The sequence below is a fragment of the Zootoca vivipara genome, chromosome 1, assembly GCF_965207765.1.
Source record: "Zootoca vivipara chromosome 1, rZooViv2.hap1.1, whole genome shotgun sequence".
NCBI classification, from domain to species: Eukaryota; Metazoa; Chordata; class Lepidosauria; order Squamata; family Lacertidae; genus Zootoca; species Zootoca vivipara.
This window is the reverse complement of record NC_142582.1, coordinates 33,547,890-33,567,981: the sequence shown is the minus strand read 5'-3', so window position 1 is coordinate 33,567,981 and position 20,092 is coordinate 33,547,890. Positions and strand designations below refer to the sequence as shown.

Genomic DNA, 20,092 nt, shown 5'->3' with positions numbered 1-20,092 from the left:
CTAGATCAATTAGAGTAGCTTTGACTGACTGTGTGTGAGGGATTATTAATGCATTGCTGAATGAAGTTAGGATCCCAACTGCACAACCAACATACTTTGAGTTGCTTTGTAAATAAGCAATTACCAGATTTGGAAGATTTTTGCCCAGTTTCATATGTTCCCTACTTGAGGAAGCTGCTTAAGTATGTTACGGTGTCCTAGCTCTAGGTCTTCCTGGATGATAGTAATAATAAAACACCCTTTCTGGATTCATGCCTTGATAACATCTATATAAGACAACTGTAAGATACTGTTCATGGGGCTGCTGTGATATTTTGCATACAGTATTCCATTGGTATTATACTATTTGCATTGATTACCACTTTGTTTGTGGCCTAATTAATAGTGCTGGTGCTGACCTTTTTAAGGCCCTAAACAGACTGGGAAGCAAATTATATTGAGGACAGTGTCCAATCACATCACCTGTCCCAACGCTTAGGTCAAAACTAGAAATCCAATATACAATGTTTAGGTGTTTCTTGATCGTGAAACTGCATTTGTTGACAGGCCCAAAGGGGTCTACCATTTGGACTTCTGCAAAGTAGGCCTACTAGAAATGTGGTTCATTTTAAGGTATTTGAGGGAAGACCTTTTACATTTAGTTTGAATTCTGCTTGTCTCACAATGTCTCAATTTTGTGTTGATCATTCTGTTTAACTTGTTTGTTTATTGTGTTAGCAAACCTTAGTTCTTTTTCTAAAGATAAGTTTGGGATATACAAGTATTGTTAGCCTCTTATTGTGCTTTTAGTAAAGTTTTGTGGGGAGGGAACCTTAAGCTGTACAGGGTGGGTAAAATGAATTTTTTAAAGAAGTGGCCCTTTGATTTTTATTTAAAATGTTTTAAAATGAATTTCCCCTTAAAAATGAAACTTTGTTTAGATCATGTATAAATGCAATCTGTCTTGTCAAATGTTTAACTGTCTATTAAATACAAGTTAAAAGCTGCTTTTTCTGCCTAAATATTTATTTATTTACTTGCATCATTTATTTAAAGAAACAAATACTTCCAGTGAAGCTTGCAAGTAATACTAAAATACATTTTTTAAAACTGCAGTCGGCAGTACCAGTGTAAATAAGTCAACAAAAGCTTGCATTGTTTTACCAAGCCTACTTGGAATTGGGAGAAGAGTGGTTTGGTGCTTGGCATGGAAGAGAGGAATTCCTTCCTATACCTATGTGCTTACTTTCCATGCTGGACATGGAGGAGGGAATGAGCTCTCCATTTGTCCTTTGCCAGCCTGCTCACTAGTCTGCATGGAAGTCCATGCACCTGCCTTAATACAATTCCTAGATGTCTGTGGTTGCAAGGCTAATGCTTAAATAAAAGGCTCATCATGTTAATATACTTTAAAGCTCATTGGTATCTCTTCCCACAGGGAAGGTGGTAGATGGCTGTGGGAGGTGGAGAACAGCTACCGTAGAGTGGATTGGTGTTGAGTAAGGAAAAGGAAAATTAAGAAAAAGTTCAGCAGGAGCAGGCTATGCTGCCATCTTTTTGATCAACTATTATAAATAACCTTGGATTCCATTCATACCCTCTTTGACGTGGAAGGTGACCAGTTGCACTCTGGTGAAAGTCATGAGCAGAATGCTATTCTCCTTTCTTGCTTGGAGTTGGGAGAGGGGTGATGGGTAGCTTAATGAAAACATTGGCACAATGGTCTGGCTCACGTATCACAATAAACCATAGCTTCTGCTTTAAAATCTGTGCTTCGTTTCCCAGCTGCTGCACTGGGGAGGAAACAAACCAGAGTCTGCCTTGCTGTATGTGAACCCAGGCTTGTGGTTTGTTTCTGCCAAACAAACTATCAGCAGTAAGCCAAGAAGAAATATTGTCTACTCCTCATGGTTTGAAGAAAAACAAACCAGGGGTGGAATTCAACTAACCTGTTGTACTTCAGTGATTCCCTCTGGCACAGTTGGACTCCCCACTCCAACATGTGTGTCCCGCACTATACCCAAATCTGCTCTGTATGGTTGGGAGAACCCCAGAGTAGGTTTAGGAGGCATGTAGGGAGAGGAGAGCAGAAGAAGATTCTGTAAAACCAGGAGAAACCTTGTACTAACAGAATATTCACCTTAGTACAGCAGGAGTGGCAGAGGAGCGGAGTGCAGACTTTTCAGCAGTGCATCAACATGCTAACTCATACATATTAAACCATTTTTAAAACTATGGTTTAATATACGGTCTGAACCACACCAAAGTAACAAGGCAAATTCAGCAAGAAGCAGTGCATTCAGTGTGGTGGCACCAGGTTTATGGAACTCCTTGCCCAGTGAGATTAGGCAGGTATCATCAGTGTTTTTGGCTCCAGGTGTGTTTAGGCAGCAGTTTTAAACTTGTTCTAGCAAGCATTTTCCTGAATGTGACACACATTGTACGCTTTGTGAACTTATGTGGCTTACACGGTATTTTGTTTTCATAGTGACTTGCTTTGTTTTATTTTGTGTTTGCCCTAATGCATTGTATTCTGTACACGACATAGTTTTATATGATCACAAAGTATAAACATATAATGAATGAATAAAATAAGCTTGTGACCCGCAGGAAAGGGTTTGAAAATAAAAAATCACTAATATCTTAATGACGTTATACATTTGGCATACTGGGTTTCCCTTTGATTTCAGTGGGATGCTAATTGCAAATAATCTATTAGGCAAACTTGGCAGTTTCAAAGTTAAAATAAATGTGATTACCACTTGCAAGTATGCGAGGGAATCCATATGTCATTGATTTGTATTTGTAACTTGGGTCAGGAGTAATAAAACAGTGCATACAAAACTTTTAGATCAGTTTATCAGGAATGATTATCATACAGGTTCTTAATGGCTTTACAAGTTCTACTGTTTTACACCTTGAACATATTTAGAGAAACAACATCTATAACCAAATAAATAAATAATCAAGCCAGTAATCAAGTAAAACAATTGAATTAATGTCTTTGCTGTGCAGGTCAAATCAATAGAAAAGGTAACATTCTTATTTATTGAGTGTGAGGCTGCAAGCTAAAGCGAAACTTACTAATTTTTATTTTCCTTGCTGCAAACACAGACTTCAGGGTGGTGTCTTGTTTCATTTCTGGACCTGGGGAATTTGGAATTGCTTGTTTAAAATCTGTTTTGGTACTGCATTTGATTACTTTGAATCATAATATTGCCTAATCAGAAAAAAGTCACTAGCATTTGGCATAATTTCTAATGAAACCACTGAAGGGAAGAGGTAGATGTAAATATTGCAGGCAGGAGTATGCTAACAATGCAGCAAGAATGAGGAAACATTTAAGAAGCTTTAGAAACTGTCCCAACAGGGGTATTTTTTTAGCCTTGTTTGCTAGTAAGAAACTTGTTAAATTATAAAACTTTCAGTTTGCATTACACAATGTGTTGTGATGCAAACTATCCAGAAAACCAATCTTGCTACATAGTTCACAGTGATGCTGTGGAATTCTGTACTGCAAGATGTGCTGATGACCACAAACGTAAGACAGTGGAATTAGACAAATACATGGAGGATAAGCTTCTCAGTGGTAACTTGTGGTGATGACTATACTACTTCTAAGGCTGGAGCTGGCATACCTTTGTATACCAGCTGCTGGGGAACAGCTGGAGAGTGCTAGCATGCTCATGTCCTGCTTATAGGCTTCCCATAGCCATGCATTTGAAATTGGCTAGCCCTGAACTAGGTAGACCATTATTCTAATTCAGCAGGGCTCCTTTCTGTTCTTATCCACCCTTTATGTCACTAGGAATTTCATCCATTGTGCTCACTAGGGAAATCCCCCCCTCTCTCTCCCCATGGCTCCCTTGACCAACTACATTATTTCTGTGGCACCCCTGTGGGGCTCAGGAGCCCAGTTATGTTACCCCTTGCCTGCAGAGCTGCCCTCCCTTGTAGAATGTTCCCTTGGCCTCCTCTCCTCTCTCCTCTCCTTGGGAGCTCTCCGGGCAGCTGCTGCTACTGTCTCTGGTCTCTGAGTCCCTACCCCCACTCAAAAGAGAGGTGCTTCCCAGAGGCACCATTCACCTGCAGAGCTTATAGCCAGGGCTGCTGCAATAAACAGCTGTGCAAGCCCTTTGAGAGGCAGAGACCCGAGAGGGCATCAGAGGAGGAATGGAAGGCAGGAAAGAGGGACAGAGGCCATTGTTGCCCACAGCACCCTTGATCATCATTCAAGGCATCCCAGGGTGCCACAGCACACTGGTTGAAAACCACTGCCTCTGTTGCATGATTGCCAGTAAGATCAATTTAGGTTCACAGACCTGAGAATAAAATATCTTATCAGTGGTGGCTTCACAATTATGGAACATTCCCGAATGAGATACACTTGCTTCCTGCTGTGCAGGACTGGCAACAGGCCTTTTGTGAGGCAGTGCAGATGTCCAGGTGCCATTGTTGGGCATCTAACATCTCCACGTGGCTGCAATGCAACTCCAGTCAGTTGGTCTGTGGGGCAGCAGGGCACCAAAAGGCACCTCTTTGCTGTTGTAAAGGTAAAGGGACCCATGACCATTATGTCCAGTCGCGGACGACTCTGGGGTTGCGGTGCTCATCTTGCTTTACTTGGCCGAGGAAGCCGGCGTACAGCATGACTAAGCCACTTCTGGCGAACCAGAGCAGTGCACGGAAACGCCATTCACCTTCCCGCCAGAGCAGTACCTATTTATCTACTTGCACTTTGTGCTTTTGAACTGCTAGGTTGGCAGGAGCAGGAACCAAGCAACGGGAGCTCACCCTGTTGTGGGGATTCAAACCCCCGACCTTCTGATCGGCAAGCTTTAGGCTCTGTGGTTTAACCCACAGCGCCACCCACACCCCCTTTTGCTGTTGTACTTCCCTGCAAATCACCTGATTGGCGGGGTAGTGCGGCACCAGTAGACACACATCTTTTGGTGCTGTGGAAACATCTGAGGCGATGACTATCAAGCCCTGGTGGCGGTTGCCGCTGGGGATGCTGCAGAGGAGAGGAACTGTTTGGGGCTGCTGCTTGGAGCCCCATCAGCACTGCAAATGCGGAGCTGTTCATTTGGCTGCTCCAACTTTTAAAACGGTTCCAACAGCTGCCGCACTTTGGTGTTGGTGTCATGGCTCCAAAGACCCCCTTGCCCCACAAAGCAGCAGCAGGAGTGCATCTACTGTTAATTGCACAGTTAAAAGGTGTAATTAGTTATCTATATGCTGTTTTCCACTGGTTTTGCCAGCATTGTGTGTGCTGCACAAATACTGTACAGAAGATAATATATATTTCAGTCCAAAGCAAATAATGCACGTAGCTTTTTAAATCAAGCTTCTAGTTTCGTGTGTGTGTGTGTGTGTGTGTGTGTGTAACGATTGTGAAACCAAGCAGGAGGGTGCTTAGGAATTGTAGTGAGCAAGGTTACATCCTTTTGTGTAACTCATTGCTCCTGCCTGTGACTACCAAAGCAGTTTCAAATTCAGTTTTTCTTGGCAAAGATCATGGATCATTATGCCACAAAAGTGTAAACATGGCCTTGAGTATATAATTATCAAGAAAAATTTGCATAGGCCACCTTTTGAGGCATAGCTTGCTCATGGTTGATTACATAGCAGGAAAATACAATACAAAAAAAATCAGTATTAACAATCACTGTGATACTGGTCTGCCTTATCACAAGGATTACTGAAATGTGTGTGCTTTGAAGCCTCAAAATATATGTTAAGGACAGACAATACATTAAGGAGTTTAAAAATAAGAGTAGAGTGTTTTGAAAACTGAAGTATGGTACCAATATTTTCATTGTAAACACAAAATTATACATCTCTTAACAATTCTATTAAAATAGTAACGATGTGCCACTTATGTGAATTGCATATTAATGCATGCTTATCAAAAAATGAATAAAGTGTTGCTGATACCCGCTCCCCAAATGTGACTAGACATTCTGTTTTGGCACCCACAACCCAGGTTCCAAGAGCCACTTGTCTCTTAGCTTTTCTATCCCAGTTTCTAACACTGGTTACAGCGTGGCTTTTCTGACTCTTTAAGGGTGCTGTTTTCTCTGAGATTATGAGCTGGTTTAGTATGTTAAGATGCTGGTTCTTAGTAACATTTAGGTTGGGGATCACCAACACGTGATTGATGGCCTATGCATATTTTTTAGATATTTTGAAGGGATGGGAGAATGGCAGGCATTTGTATGTGATGTATGTTTGCTCAAGTGTGCTGTGCACTTGAACAGAGAGAGCGGGAGAGATATTTGGCACAATGTGAAGTCTGGTGATGGGTATGGCCACTCACATTCATGCACATGAGACATGCAGCAGATGTTTAAACCACTCCATCCAGTGATATAGTGTTACATGACCCCTTTTACCATTGCTGATTTGGGTGGTGCTGAACCTCTACTTGCTATTGATTGGAATGCTCCTTCCTGTTTCTGGAGTGTTCCATTCTGCTATTATGCATATTGAGCATTCCAATGTTTCGCAAGCACTTGGGAAAACATCAGAACATAATGGAACACTCTGATCTACTTTGATCAGTGGCAGATAGGAGGTATTTTGTTCAGTGTTGTTGGCTCTGGGCTAGGTTCTGCTGGACCAGCAAAAAAAGTATTGGTGGGCTGGATTAGACTTGCAATCCATTTAAATCAGAAGTGGTGAATCACTTATTTGTATTGGAAAATAAAAAGCACCAATGGGAAATGATTAAATCAGTGATTTCAGTTGGCTGCTACAGCTTCAGGATGCATTTGAAATTGCATTGATTTAACTCAGTCCACTCTGATCTTCTAGCAGATTCTGTTGTCTAGCTGGAGGTTCCAAGGATTCAGTGCGAGGAATGGCTAGAGTACCCTTGGGGATGTGGGAAGTTTGGACACTGCTAAGGGATCGCAACCTCCTAACCTTTTCCCTTAGCAGTGTGCTACTGAATATCTGCAAACAACACTGTAAGGCAGTTCTGTTTATATTCCTCAGGTGTTGGTTTTCTGTGTACTTCATGCATCTGTTTTCAGCAGCTTATTGGATCTGTTACGTTGCGGTAGTGTGCCATCAGCAGTTTGACAAGTAACTTTAAATCTTACTGCCATAACTAGAAAACCATATTCTTTAAAAGCCAATGACCATTTTTTCAAACCCTTAACTTGGTTGCGACGTCAGGCCAAATCATGGTTTAAACTTCCAAATATAAAATGGAACTGTTTTGTCAACTTTCTTCTTCCATGCATTCAGCTTTGTAAGTTTGCTCCCTGCACCTCCAAGTGCAGTAGCTTCTGGAGTTGGAGTGATGGCTATAACCTGCAGTCTATTCATTTAGACATTGCATCGTGATAATGTGACATCGTTTGCAAACCTGGTTCTGACTGTAATAGGCCAATTTCTTTATCTTTTAAAAAGTTCTTCCTGGTGTCTACCTTGCTCAAATCTTTTAGAGAGACTCCCCCTACATTAAGGTTGAAGTTGCCCCATACTGTAGTATGGCTTTTCCGTCAGCAAATTTATTTAATTTACATTAAACTTTTCAAATAAAGTCAAGTCACTTCGCGTTTGGTGCATACAGTATAGGGATCCAACAGTTTACATTATTATTAAAGGGACAATGAATGGTTAAAAAAACATTCTTGTATTTCAGTATTGAATGGATTTTAAAGTTTATTCATTTTCCAAAAATGACTGCTACCACCCTGTCCTTTACTTGAACCTGGTGCTGTCACTTGGTGTTGAAACCAATTACCACTGAAGATTTTACTTTCCCTAGGGGGTTTTAACAAGAGATACAAAGGCAATTTGTGGCTTGTATGTCTAGGCATTTCTTTTTTATAGGATCACTAATTCCCCTCATGTTCACTGTTACTGTTTCTAGTGTTAAAGATTAACCTGTAACCAGGATACCATTCTCCTTGAGATTTGGTTAAAGTCACAAGTTAAGTCTTGTCAACAATATCCGGAGGATCTAGGATGTAGCTGCTTGGTGTGTTTTTAGTGGTCTCCTCTGTTGTTACGTGTGAGATGTTTTCTGGATCTTTTGCTCCGGTTTGCATCCTCCCACCATCCATCAGAAAATTCAGCATGCTCTTCTTCCATTGCCTCTTCTTGTTGTCATTCCAGAAGTAGGTTGATTCCAAGAGTGTTGCGGAGATCTGTTGCTTGCAGTCTATTTGTTGATGTGAGGTGTGTTGATCCTCTCATGGTGGTAAGATGTTAGAGGAAGCTCCAGTGATATAAGTTATGGATATTAGGTTCCTTGTTTTTTTCCATGCTTCCTTCTCCTTTCTGTATCAGGCAAAGCAGGGGGAGGGGGGGTTCTCTCCCTCAGTTTGTCCAAGTGCTCTGTGTTCCAGTTCAAAATAATCAGCAGTGGTTATGAGGTCTGGAAGCAGTGATTTAAGCATGAGGCAAATATTGTGCAAGATCATTCTATTCTACTCTCTCTACAAAAAAATGAAAATGTTGAATGTATCTTCATTTTCTTTTTGTAATTGTTTGATCTTCTCTTAGATTTGTCTTAATTATTTTGTTGCTGTAGTTGTTTCTGTTAAACAATCAAGCCACATGTTAAATTCTGTCAGTTTTGTTTCCAGTGGAAGCATTAGTTTATTCTAAGTATTTTAATAAGCTTTATTACTACTTCTGCTGCAAGTTCATCTCCTCAGATATTGTTACCATTTTCTTTCTCCAGCAAGAAAGAGGCATCTTTTGAAGGCAGTGCCATCTTGGCTGAGGCCTGCATTAGTGTCGCAGTTGAAGTGAGCCTTCTATCTCAGGGTAGGAAGAATTGATTAAATCCAGAGCTCTGCCTCTTTTCTGTGTGTGCCCCCCCCCATAATTGGGAATCAAAAGTGGCTATATAAGAAGCATAATATAGCTTAGTTGGTTAGAGCGTGGTGCTGATAACATCAAGGTCGCAGGTTCAATCCCCATAAGGGACAGCTGCATATTCCTGCATTGAAGGAGGTTTGGACTAGATGATCCTCAGGGTACCACCCATCTCTGATCTATGATACTCCATATTTAGAGAGATGATATTTAAAGGCAAAATGACCCCCTCTTGAATACATTAAGACTGCCAAATTGCAGGCAGATCCCCCCAGAGCTCTTTGCTTAAAACTTTAAAGTTTTTAAAATATCTAGCTTTTTTATCTTCTATCTTCTGTCAGAATTGGGTGCAATTTTCAGGCATGGTTGTCCCTTCTGAGGTAGTGAAACTTACCAGCTTTCAGAATGTTAGCTGAAGTGATTCTTTGCAAGGAAAGACTTCTTCTTCTTTTTGGAAGATGAATAAAGTAGAAAACACTTCACCTCCCTATATGTTCTGCGGACAATCAGTCTGAGAAGTGGTAACATGAGGTAGGTGCCCTTGGGTAAGTGCATGGTAGTAGTTTACCAATAAGCAACACAACTGGGAGCTCCTGGAAGGGACAAGCAGGTTTAGCTGATTTAAGGGGGAAGTCGAAGTCTGAGAGGGAGAACGTAGGAATGTTTAGAAACTTTGAACAAGCAATGTAAAACCAGGGCAGGGGAACAATTTGCAATGGGGGAAAAAACCAAACATGTATCAGCAGGGTGGTGGGTGGACTCTGAGAAGTTTGCACAAACAAGGAAAAAGAATAGAACAGAATGAAAAGCAAAAAAAATATAGTAGGTGTTTGCTGGAAAAAATGAAGGATTTGAATAAAGAGGAACAAATAAATAATATAACTTGTCCAACAATTGAACTAAGGGAGAGAGAATATGCAAAGACCATATAATGTGAGCCCTCTTTAAGTTTTCAGAATATCTAAGCAAAGACATATGGGGAGGGAAGAACAAACAGTGGTTTTGAAAACAAATTGATTGTTGAAGTATGGATTTTTAATTGTTAGGAAATGGCAAGTGATTGGGAAGGAGTCCAACATCCCTTCACTATGATTGGAGTGCCCTGGGAAAATAATCACTGTGATTAAAACCCATGCCTGCCAATCAAAACATAATATTTTCCCAAACCCTTCTCCATTGAAACTCATGATATTGTCTTTAGTTGTTTTTTAAAAAGACCTTAAAAACTAACTTTCAAACTTCTATTGATTTCAGTTCAGGGTTCAAAATTAGCAGGGCGCCAGGTGCATTATGTGCCTAAATATTATCCATTTGCAAGCACCTCGGAAAATCTGGGTGCCATTTTTTGCACCTGGCTGACACCCAAGGATTACTGAAATGTATGTGCAATGAAACCTCAAAGTATCTTTTAAGGATAGTATGTTAAGGAGTTTCACAATAAAGAGTAGAGTGTTTTGAAAACTCAAGTATGGTACCAATATTTTTATTGTAAACACCAAATTAAAAATGTAGTAACAATTTATGCTTAAAAACGTGATATTAACAATGTGTCTCATATGTCAATTGCACACTAGTTCATACTTATCAAACTAATAAATAAAAAGTGTTGCCAACCCCCCCCCCCCCATGGCAACTAGACATTCTGTTTTGGCTCCCACAACCCAGGTCCCAGAAGTCATTTGGCTCGTAGCTTTTCTATCCCAGTTTCTAACACTGGTATCGGGATGTTTGTAGAAGTAATTTATCCATGTTGAGAACTAGTACGGCCTTATTTCATTCCTCTTCAGTTTTTAAACCATTGGTGAGCTGAAGAGTATTATGGAACCAATACCAATAACGTTTCATTGTTTGTAGGAGAGATGCCAAGGTGTGCCTCTGCTTTGAAATAGTGCTGATTAAGTAATACTGGAGAACTAGATTATTCATAATCTTATATAGATGAACAATTTTGTTGTCCTTTGGCTGTGATGGTTTATAAGCAGAGGGGTTAGGGAGATAGTGATGGTTTTATCCCACCTTTTGATAAAAGTTCAGTGCAGCAAACATGGGTAATCATGCTTTCCTAAGAACATTGTGAGGGTAAACTAGGTTGAGAGGATACTATTGGTGACTCACAGAATTTCTGCCCAGTTCTGTCTATACAAGCTTCAGATTTGTCTTAGAGTAGTAGGCAGACTGAAAGTATGTTATATATGCTTTGGTTACTCCTGGGTTGGATTACTGAAGTGTACTCAGCTAGGCACACTTAGACCTAGTTAGAAACCTTATGATGACTTACGAGTTTTGACAGTTGCCTACCTTTTTAAAAAATCAAAATCTGATCCTATATCACCTTGTCTCCAAGTTTCTTGCTGAGCTCTATTTAGACTATTGTTTGTTCCCTTTTAGAGTCCTTAGGGGCTTGGAACCAATACATCCAAAATGATCAATAGGTTTGGTGATACAGTATATTATTCGTTACTCCCAGGATTATTACTGTCTATAATATTTTAATTAATTTGAAGGATATCTGGAAAAAATAGTTACCAGGTTCTGCAAATGCTGTTAAATGTTTTGTACAAATTGTTGTTGTTGTTGTTTAGTCGTGTCCGACTCTTCGTGACCCCATGGACCATAGCACGCCAGGCACTCCTGTCTTCCACTGCCTCCCGCAGTTTGGTCAAACTCATGTTTGTTGCTTCGAGAACACTGTCCAACCATCTCGTCCTCTGTCGTCCCCTTCTCCTTGTGCCCTCAATCTTTTCCAATCTTTGTACAAATATGCACTATCAAAATGTAGACCAAAAAATGGCAAAGGGTCCTTGAGCTCGATGTGTTTATAGTATTGCTTTATAGATAATCTGAAAAGATTAATATTCCTCTTTAAAGATGAACTCCTTGCATTGTCATAGTGTACTTTATATTCACCCCAGTGATCTTCACTACAAATCAATTGTTAGTACCAGTGCCAATACTGAGTAATCTCCACTGCAAAATGTGGGTTTCTGTCAGAGACCATTTAGGCAGCATAAAATATTGTCTAGAACGCTCTTGAGCATCACATGCTGATGAGAGAGACCTTCCTATACCAGGGCTGGGGAATTTGTGACTTTTATGGGATACTATCTCCCTTTAGCCCTTGACAGTATTACCAGTGGGCAGGGATTGTGATGGGAGATGTAGTCCAACAACATCTGGAGGGCCACAATTAGTAATATACAGTATTCCTATTGCTGGAAAGCATCTATAATATACCCATCCCTCCTGCCATTTTAAGCTTAAACCTTTCAGACAAGAAATCCTGTTGCATATCTCCCATATAACATCTGGTTGGGTTTCAGGAATACCATTGGTGTGAATAAAATAAAGTGTATTCTTGCTCTAATTATCCCAGTGTATAAGGAAAGATGTGGGTTTTGTTGTTTACCCTGTTTTTATGAGGAACAAGCTATCTCCTATCATAGTTTCTTTGCACCAAATCAGACCATTAATCCTGATCGCTCCCATTGTATACTGTCCGGCAGTGACTCTCCAATATTTCAGGTCTTTCTGTGTGATACCAGGGATTGAACCTGGGTCCTTGTTGCATGCAAATTGTTTTCTGCAACTAAGCCGATTCTAGTCTGTTTTCACTTTCTTTACTATCATCTTCATGCCCCTCCCATTATACACCAGGCAGCTCTCTTTATTATTGCTCTTCAGAGAATTCACCCTTCCTTCAAACTTGCCAGTGAACTTGTAGCTATAGCATACCTGTAGCCCTTTCCTTACATGAGTAAGGATGAGCGAGACCCTTGCTGTTCAAATGTAACATGAAGTTTATATGCTTTTAGCTAATACCGGTACATACACATTTCTACTCTCCTTTTAAATTGTGTTTTGTGTGTTGCAGCCTTCCTCCTGGATTACTTCATTATATTTAAAAAGAAACCAAAATGACACATACTGACCATATTTATTCTAAGCTATCTACTCTATATAATGTATTACAGTTAGTGTGGAAAATACAAAGAGTTTAGGTGCATGTTTTAAGTATAAACTCTCTTCAAACAAGTATTCTCATTTTTAAAAGAACATGTTAGAATCATCTTTGTGTGATCCACAAACTATCCAGTAAGCTATAACTTTGTATTAGTACTTGCGACTCCTCACTTATGTGGGAGTTGCATTCCAGGGCCCCGCATGCAAGTAGTTTGGGTGCAAGTGGGGAGTTGCCTGTAATAGAGAGAACATTATACTAGGGGCATTCAGAATGCTTTGCTATTCATTAAGAAATTGACAAAATAAAATTTGTTTAATTGCCATAAATTTCAGTGCATTTATTCTGCTTGTCTTTCAAGCTGGTAAAGGGTAAAGGGACCCCTGACCATTAGGTCCAGTCGTGACCGACTCTGGGGTTGCGCGCTCATCTTGCATTATTGGCCAAGGGAGCCGGCGTATAGCTTCCAGGTCATGTGGCCAGCATGACAAAGCCGCTTCTGGCAAACCAGAGCAGCACATGGAAACACCGTTTACCTTCCCGCTGTAGCGGTTCCTATTTATCTACTTGCATTTTGACGTGCTTTCGAACTGCTAGGTTGGCAGGAGCTGGGACCAAGCAACGGGAGCTCACCCCGTCACAGGGATTCGAACCGCCGACCTTCTGATCAGCAAGCCCTAGGCTCAGTGGTTTAACCACAGCGCCACCTGGGTCCTTTCAAGCTGGTAATGCCTTCCAAATTTAAGTGTTTGATTATGAGCCCAATCTACTGCTGTCTTGTCTGTGCTTCATTGTCAGCAAATTGTCTTCATACCTGGGATTTAAAATATCAAAATAGGTAGTAATTGCTAAGGGCTATAAAGGGATTATAAGATGCATGCTCAAGGCCTCACCCTTTAATAGTGAGGTGTGCATGTGTGTGTTGTCAAGGTAGAGCCAAACAGTCTCCAAGGATCTCCTGAGGTGATGGCTGTGAGCCAGTTATTGGGAAGAACTGCCTTGAGTTGAATTTAACTTCTGGAAACAGAATGCAGTGTTAGAAAAACATGAATGGAACTGTTCCAAAAACTTCTTTGATTAATCAATTCTTTCTCGTGTGAAGTTCTAGGGAACCCATCTTGCAGTCATCTTTTGTATGAAAATAATGAATGCTTACAAATGAACCCCCCCCTTCAGAGTTTTGCCATCTTTTTTAGACAACTAGGGATAATTTGTAATAGCACCAGTTGTTTCAGGATTGATTGCAGTTGGGGTTGGCTATATCCTGGGTCACCAAGAGAATTTCAGCCGTGCTTAAACTCTTGAAACATTGTTTATTATGGGATACACAATGAGTACACCAATTTAGCCCTTCATCTACTGGTATTTGTTTAGGATTATGACCTTCAAAGGCCACTGTTCACCATTCCATGAATAATTCACCTTCATCTTTCTTTCCTCATGTGCCCCCTGATTGGCTCGGGGTGGTGCTGAGCGGACCCCCAGGACAGTGTACACGGAGAGGCAGGGGTTCATTCTGTCTGGCAAGCTTAAATGCTTGCACAGGTGGAATGTTTATAATAGTGTGACATTGAATTCCACCCTTAGTCTAAAAATGGTATTTCAATAATTTTATTTACATACCTGTTATGCTCATTTTAAGCTGAACAATAGCTTATACTTGTTGCATTGTATTCATTCTCTGTAAAGTTACAAAATATTTTGAACACCCTTTGTGTTTATATGAATAGTAAAACCATGATGCACCAAAATAGTGTTGTGGTATCTTCACCAATGGAATTGATCCTCCAGAAAAGTGTTGTTCTGGCATATTGGGAGTTGGGAGTATCTGTCATGCCTGCAGTGTTTCTCGTATTCTGCTGATGAAGCAGGGCTTCCATCAGATCCCAAGAGCCTCTCAACCAGCACTCAAGAATAGGATTGTGCCTAAAGTGTGTGTGTTTGGGTGGTAATTATCATAATGTTAGAGCTGCCTAAGCCAATCTTTATTCCTACATCATTTGAGAAGTGTTATTTTGTTGTATTCATGTTATATTTATGTTCATTTGAGTAGCGTGCTTTTAAAAGAACTTCATTATAAATAATCAGTTATAGAGTGTACTAGCTGGCATTTGTAGTTTCCCTTTTTAGTTTATATTGATGACATACATCTATTTTAACTTAATGTTGTTTCCATTGGCTTTGATGGCAATACATTGTGAACTAAAGGGGATTAATGTGCGTTGCAGATGTTTTCTGTTCCAGGAGCTTTTTCTGAAGTATGCCAGTCTAAGAAAAATATAGGTTTGATTATTCATTAAAACTGTGCGGTCTCCTACTTTGTGCAACCATATGCATTGCAGCTTCCTCTTCTGCAGCCCGCACACCCTTCCACATCTGCTCTAGATCTTTTTTGGGGGGGGGGGAGAGTGCTGTAGAGAGAAGGAAGGTGACGTTTTATGCATGAGATGAAGCATGCTTGGTGGCATAGGCAGCGGCTGTTTAAGGCAGATCCAATATGTGTGGGACCACACTGAACCCAAAAGTACCCTGAAAAGTCATAGGAAAGTCACAAAAAGGGGCAGAATGGGGTGGGACAGGCTTATGCAGGCCCCACTGACTTGTGTGGGTGGGGTCTGGAATGTAACCCACACACAATTGGTCGCTGCCTGTAGATGGATATTTTTCAATTACATTTGACAATGTGCTCTTTACTCAAATTCTAAAACTTTTATTTGCATCTATTTTTAGTAATAGAAATGCACACAGCTGTTAAAATCTGCCATAGTGTAAAAAAAGAAAAAGAAAAAAACCCAGCAACACTGCTTTTACAGCATTCATAAATACATTCTTTATCAAGAGAACAAACATATGGTAATCCTGCTGTATTAATTGCTTTTATAGGGATAAGAAATAAAAAGCAATCATCTTTGAGTTGGGCTAAATATCTCAAAACATCATACATAAATTTGATGCTTGCTTATATTAATTGACTTAATGGGTATTTAATAGCTTTCATTCAAGACCTGGTTGGCTTGTTAACTTTTCTCTCTCTTAAATATAACCCCTTGAATCTTTTTAAATCTGCAGTGCAAAGACTACTTAACCTTTTCAGTACTATTTTGTAGAAAAATTGCCATTACTTGTTTTGTTGCCAAAGTTGTCATTATTTATATTAACTTCATCATTTTCTGGGGAACATTTCCCATTCTGCACTCAAGATCCAAATTGGGTTTGCAGATAGCTGCTGTTGATGTGCATCTTGGCTTGATGTGTTTGGCCCAATCTTATACTTCTAGGGTTGGTACTCTGATCCCTAACCCCTGGGAATAGATTTATAACAATTCTTGAAATATCCAGATTTAAGCATATGTTTTATAAACAACCATACAGCTTGATGTATGTAACTCCTCAACTTGCTTCCCCCTTCTGAAGGCGTCTTGGGAAGATATTGAAGGAAAAAGAAAATATGGGGGGAAATTCTCAACATCCATGGTAACACAGGGGAGATTACTTGAATTGTGTTACAATAGCCCTTCCATCTAGCCATTTTTAACATTCTCAAAGTCCCCTATTAAGCAGGCAAATATATGTGGAGGTTCTCAAGACTAAAGAGTCATTAAACAGAAATTATGTTGAAATTAAACTAGGCTGCAATGTAAACAAACTTGTATACTGATATAAAAACACAAGATAATTCAAGATGTGTAGCAAAGGGCAAGAGTTGATCAAGAATGTTTAGAGCAGAAACAAGAAGGTGAATAAGAATGTCTGAATGGATATAAGAGATGGTTTGGAAGGGAGCCAAAAACTAACGACATAACTGTCAGTAAGAAAAATAATAAAGAAGCATTGAGATAAGATGGTATAGAAGGGATATGGCAGTGGAGACTTCAAATGATGGCAAAATAGAGAAAATCTACCAATGGGATAAGATCAAGAATTTGACTTGACTTATGAGTAAAGGTAAAGGTACCCCTGACCGTTAGGTCCAGTCGCGGATGACTCTGGGGTTGCGGCGCTCATCTCGCTCTGTAGACCGAGGGAGCCGGCATTTGTCTGCAGACAGCTTCCAGGTCATGTGGCCAGCATGACAAAGCCGCTTCTGGCGAACCAGAGCAGCGCACGGAAACGCCGTTTACCTTCCCGCTGGAGCGGTACCTATTTATCTACTTGTACTTTGACATGCTTTTGAACTGCTAGGTTGACAGGAGTGACTAATGAGTACAACACCTCAACATTGTACCTCCTCTGAGGGCAGCTATCTGCACTGGATTTGTATCTGATCTCAACCCCACCCCCCTGCAGTCTGTGGGATACACTGCAATAGGTAGGAAAGGTGGGTGAAATCTGGCTAACACAAGCAGAAAGAAAGTCATCGTTGGATACAACCCAAAACACAACTTAAGCTGTTTTGCATGCATAGATGACTTTCACCATGCAGATTCAATTTTGGGAGGGGGGCAGGAAAGCATTTGGCCCATGACCTCAAGCTCAAAGGACACATTATAATTAGACACTTGTGGGGTTGTGGAGGCTTATTGTTCGGTGGTTGTGGTTTTGGATTTGGTGAGTTTTCCAACTTGGTTTTATGCCTGTTGGGCCAAATTAGAGCTGCAAATTTAAACAGATTAGATTTGTGATTTAGTAAAAGACAAAACATTTTGCTTAACTGGTAAAAATTTTGTCATATGCTTAAAAGCATTTGGGAAGTAGTTAAATTATTCCCACTCCTCCCTTTCCTTATTTTTTGTGTGTTTTCATTTTTTATTTTTATCATCACTAGTAAGAGTGGATGCTGGTCCAGCAGGGCAACCAGGCCTTAGCCCTACTTACTGAAATGTTCTTCAGTTTTTAAAGAATTTCCTCAAATCTCAAAGGCCATACTCTTTATTCTGTACACCATTCCACAATCCATTTGAAATTTGACAGGCTCCTCCTAAAGACATTTCTGGCCAATCTAGTCTCTGTACCACTCAACAATCTCAACCCAAAATTATTGCTGTGGTCGTGAAGGACCCACTCAACTGTTCTAGGCAGAAAAAACCTTGGTAATGAATTTGTATCTTATCAGAGCTACTGGTTCTTGGTCCTGGTAGTGAAGTTTCCTGCTCTCTCTTGTCATGATGGCAACTGTATGATGTATATAACCTTAGCAGGTCTACCCTTTTGTTAGACCTGGGAACTCAGTACTTCTGTTCTGAGCATGCTGAGCAAGGCCACACCTCCACACAACTAAAAGTACATTCTTTGTAGCTAGCCAGGGGAAAGGTGTGGTTGCTAGTTCAGGCATGTTGTTTTTGATCAAGTCTTGTTAAGAGACAGCAATAGTGGACACAGTGTGAGTCTTTCTACACTATTTTTTACTTAATCATTTGAGCTTATTTTTGAATGGTTCAGTTGAGACCTCATTGTGCAAAGCAAATACATATTATATGGGAACATGGATCTCACCCTGCCTGTGCAACTCAACTAGTCAAGCCTCTCCCAGCAGATTTGCTCAGGATCTTCATGTAAAGCCCAATCTGTGGGCCTAAATATGTCTCAGACCTCTTTTTTATTTTTAGGAGTTTTTCATGTTTCCAAACCTATCCTCCTACCCAAATTCAAGATTAGGAACAAGCAGGCTGGAGAAAAACATTTTATTTGCAGTATTCTTTTAACAGTGTTCAATTTATCCATTCTTTCCTCCTAGAAGTTCAAGGTGGCATTCATGAATATACTTCCCCCCCCCTTTATCCTTAGAAAAAACTGTTGAGGTAGGTTAGGCTGCTGGAGAGTAGCTGTCCCAAGGTCACAGTGTGAGCTTCATGACTAAGTTGTGATTTTAATACTGATCTCTCAGCTGTTAGTCCACTTTACAAAATCTTCATTTTTTCCACATTCTGGAAAAATGTGTAGATTTCTCCATTGATTATTTCAGATGACTCTGCTTTCTAGTGGGGCTCTGTAAAAACAGGTCCTTCATGTTAGCTTTGCCATTTTGTCTATGGTTTTATTTAGAGATAAAAGAATTATTGACTAAAGAATCTCAATGTCACTGGGTGAATTGCCCCTTTTCTGCAAGATTAAAGTAAATTGAAATGTATTGTAGCACCGATTATGTAAACATAATTCAGTACTAACGAAACCAGATTGCTTTAGGTTTTTGCTACATTTATAGATGATGGATCCCACTGATTGGTGGGATTGTTAGAATATGTACAGACAGTGACCAATTTATGTGGGGGATACATTCCAAGGCGCATTGGAAGACCCATTGGAAAAGCTTGCAAACACCCTTGTTCTGCCTCCACCCATTTTTGTGATTTTTTGGGGTGACTTCAGGGTTCAGCACAATGTGCATGTATGTGATCACACACATATCAAACAAGCCTAAAATGGTTGCTGTCTGTATTAAGTTTCAGATGATGAGAAAAATTCAAATATTTTGGATACCTTTCATTTTAAATAATTAGAGAGCTTCAGTGTCATGCCGAAAAGGCTCATTGGTGACATTTCTATTTAACACCACAAGTTTCCAACAACATCAGATCCATTCCCTATAGCAGAGGGCTCCAGCTGGATATGCGAGACAATTACATATTTTGAAATATGTTCTTTTATAGTCTATTTCTTAAGAGGGCTACAGTTGCATAAATGTCACTTCTGTTATAAAAACATTTCAGCAAGAAACTTTATTTTGCTATTAGTGTTTGTAGTTTGTCAAACGACAAATGTCAAATGACCATAGTTCAAAATGACAATTATTCTGCTACTTTTTTATTTATTTGCTTTAAAAACAGTTTGAGATGCATGCCAAGTTGAGGTAAAATCATAAGTACTGGGAACAGAACCTAAACTACCTGAACACCTTAGGTCCAGGGTATCTCAGGATTTGCCAGTCCCTTGTATCTCAACTTGACCAATGAGATCATCTGCAGGAGTGTCATTAGCTGTTCCCCAGGTTGGTGAGGCTCATTTGACAACAAGAAATCAAGTCTTTAATGTCATCACCCCACTCCTGTGGAATAGAGATTCAGCAGGCATCTTCTGTGCTAACCTTTAAACGCCTGCTGAAAACGTTTCTATTCTGCAAAGCCTATGCAGGGAATTAAGAATCCATTCTTCCCCAATTGTTAATTGATGTCTTAACTTATATGGTTTTTATTGTATGGTTTTATGTTTAATTGCTCTAACCATCTGATTTTTAAAAAAATATGACATAGCCATAGATAAACACGTTTGTTAAATAAATAAATGGTGAAGAATATACAGTATATAGTATTGATAAATTGAATGCTGTTTTGTTCTGAACACCCAAAACATGTTGCAACCTTATTCAATGACTTGGTTTGT

The 20,092-nt window shown here is 39.9% G+C and overlaps 1 protein-coding gene across 1 annotated transcript in view; it reads left to right on the top strand.

The window, feature by feature from the left end:
- ACVR2A (activin A receptor type 2A) overlaps positions 1-20,092 on the top strand; it is a 54,807-nt gene that overhangs the window by 8,943 nt on the left and 25,772 nt on the right. The window lies entirely within an intron of this gene.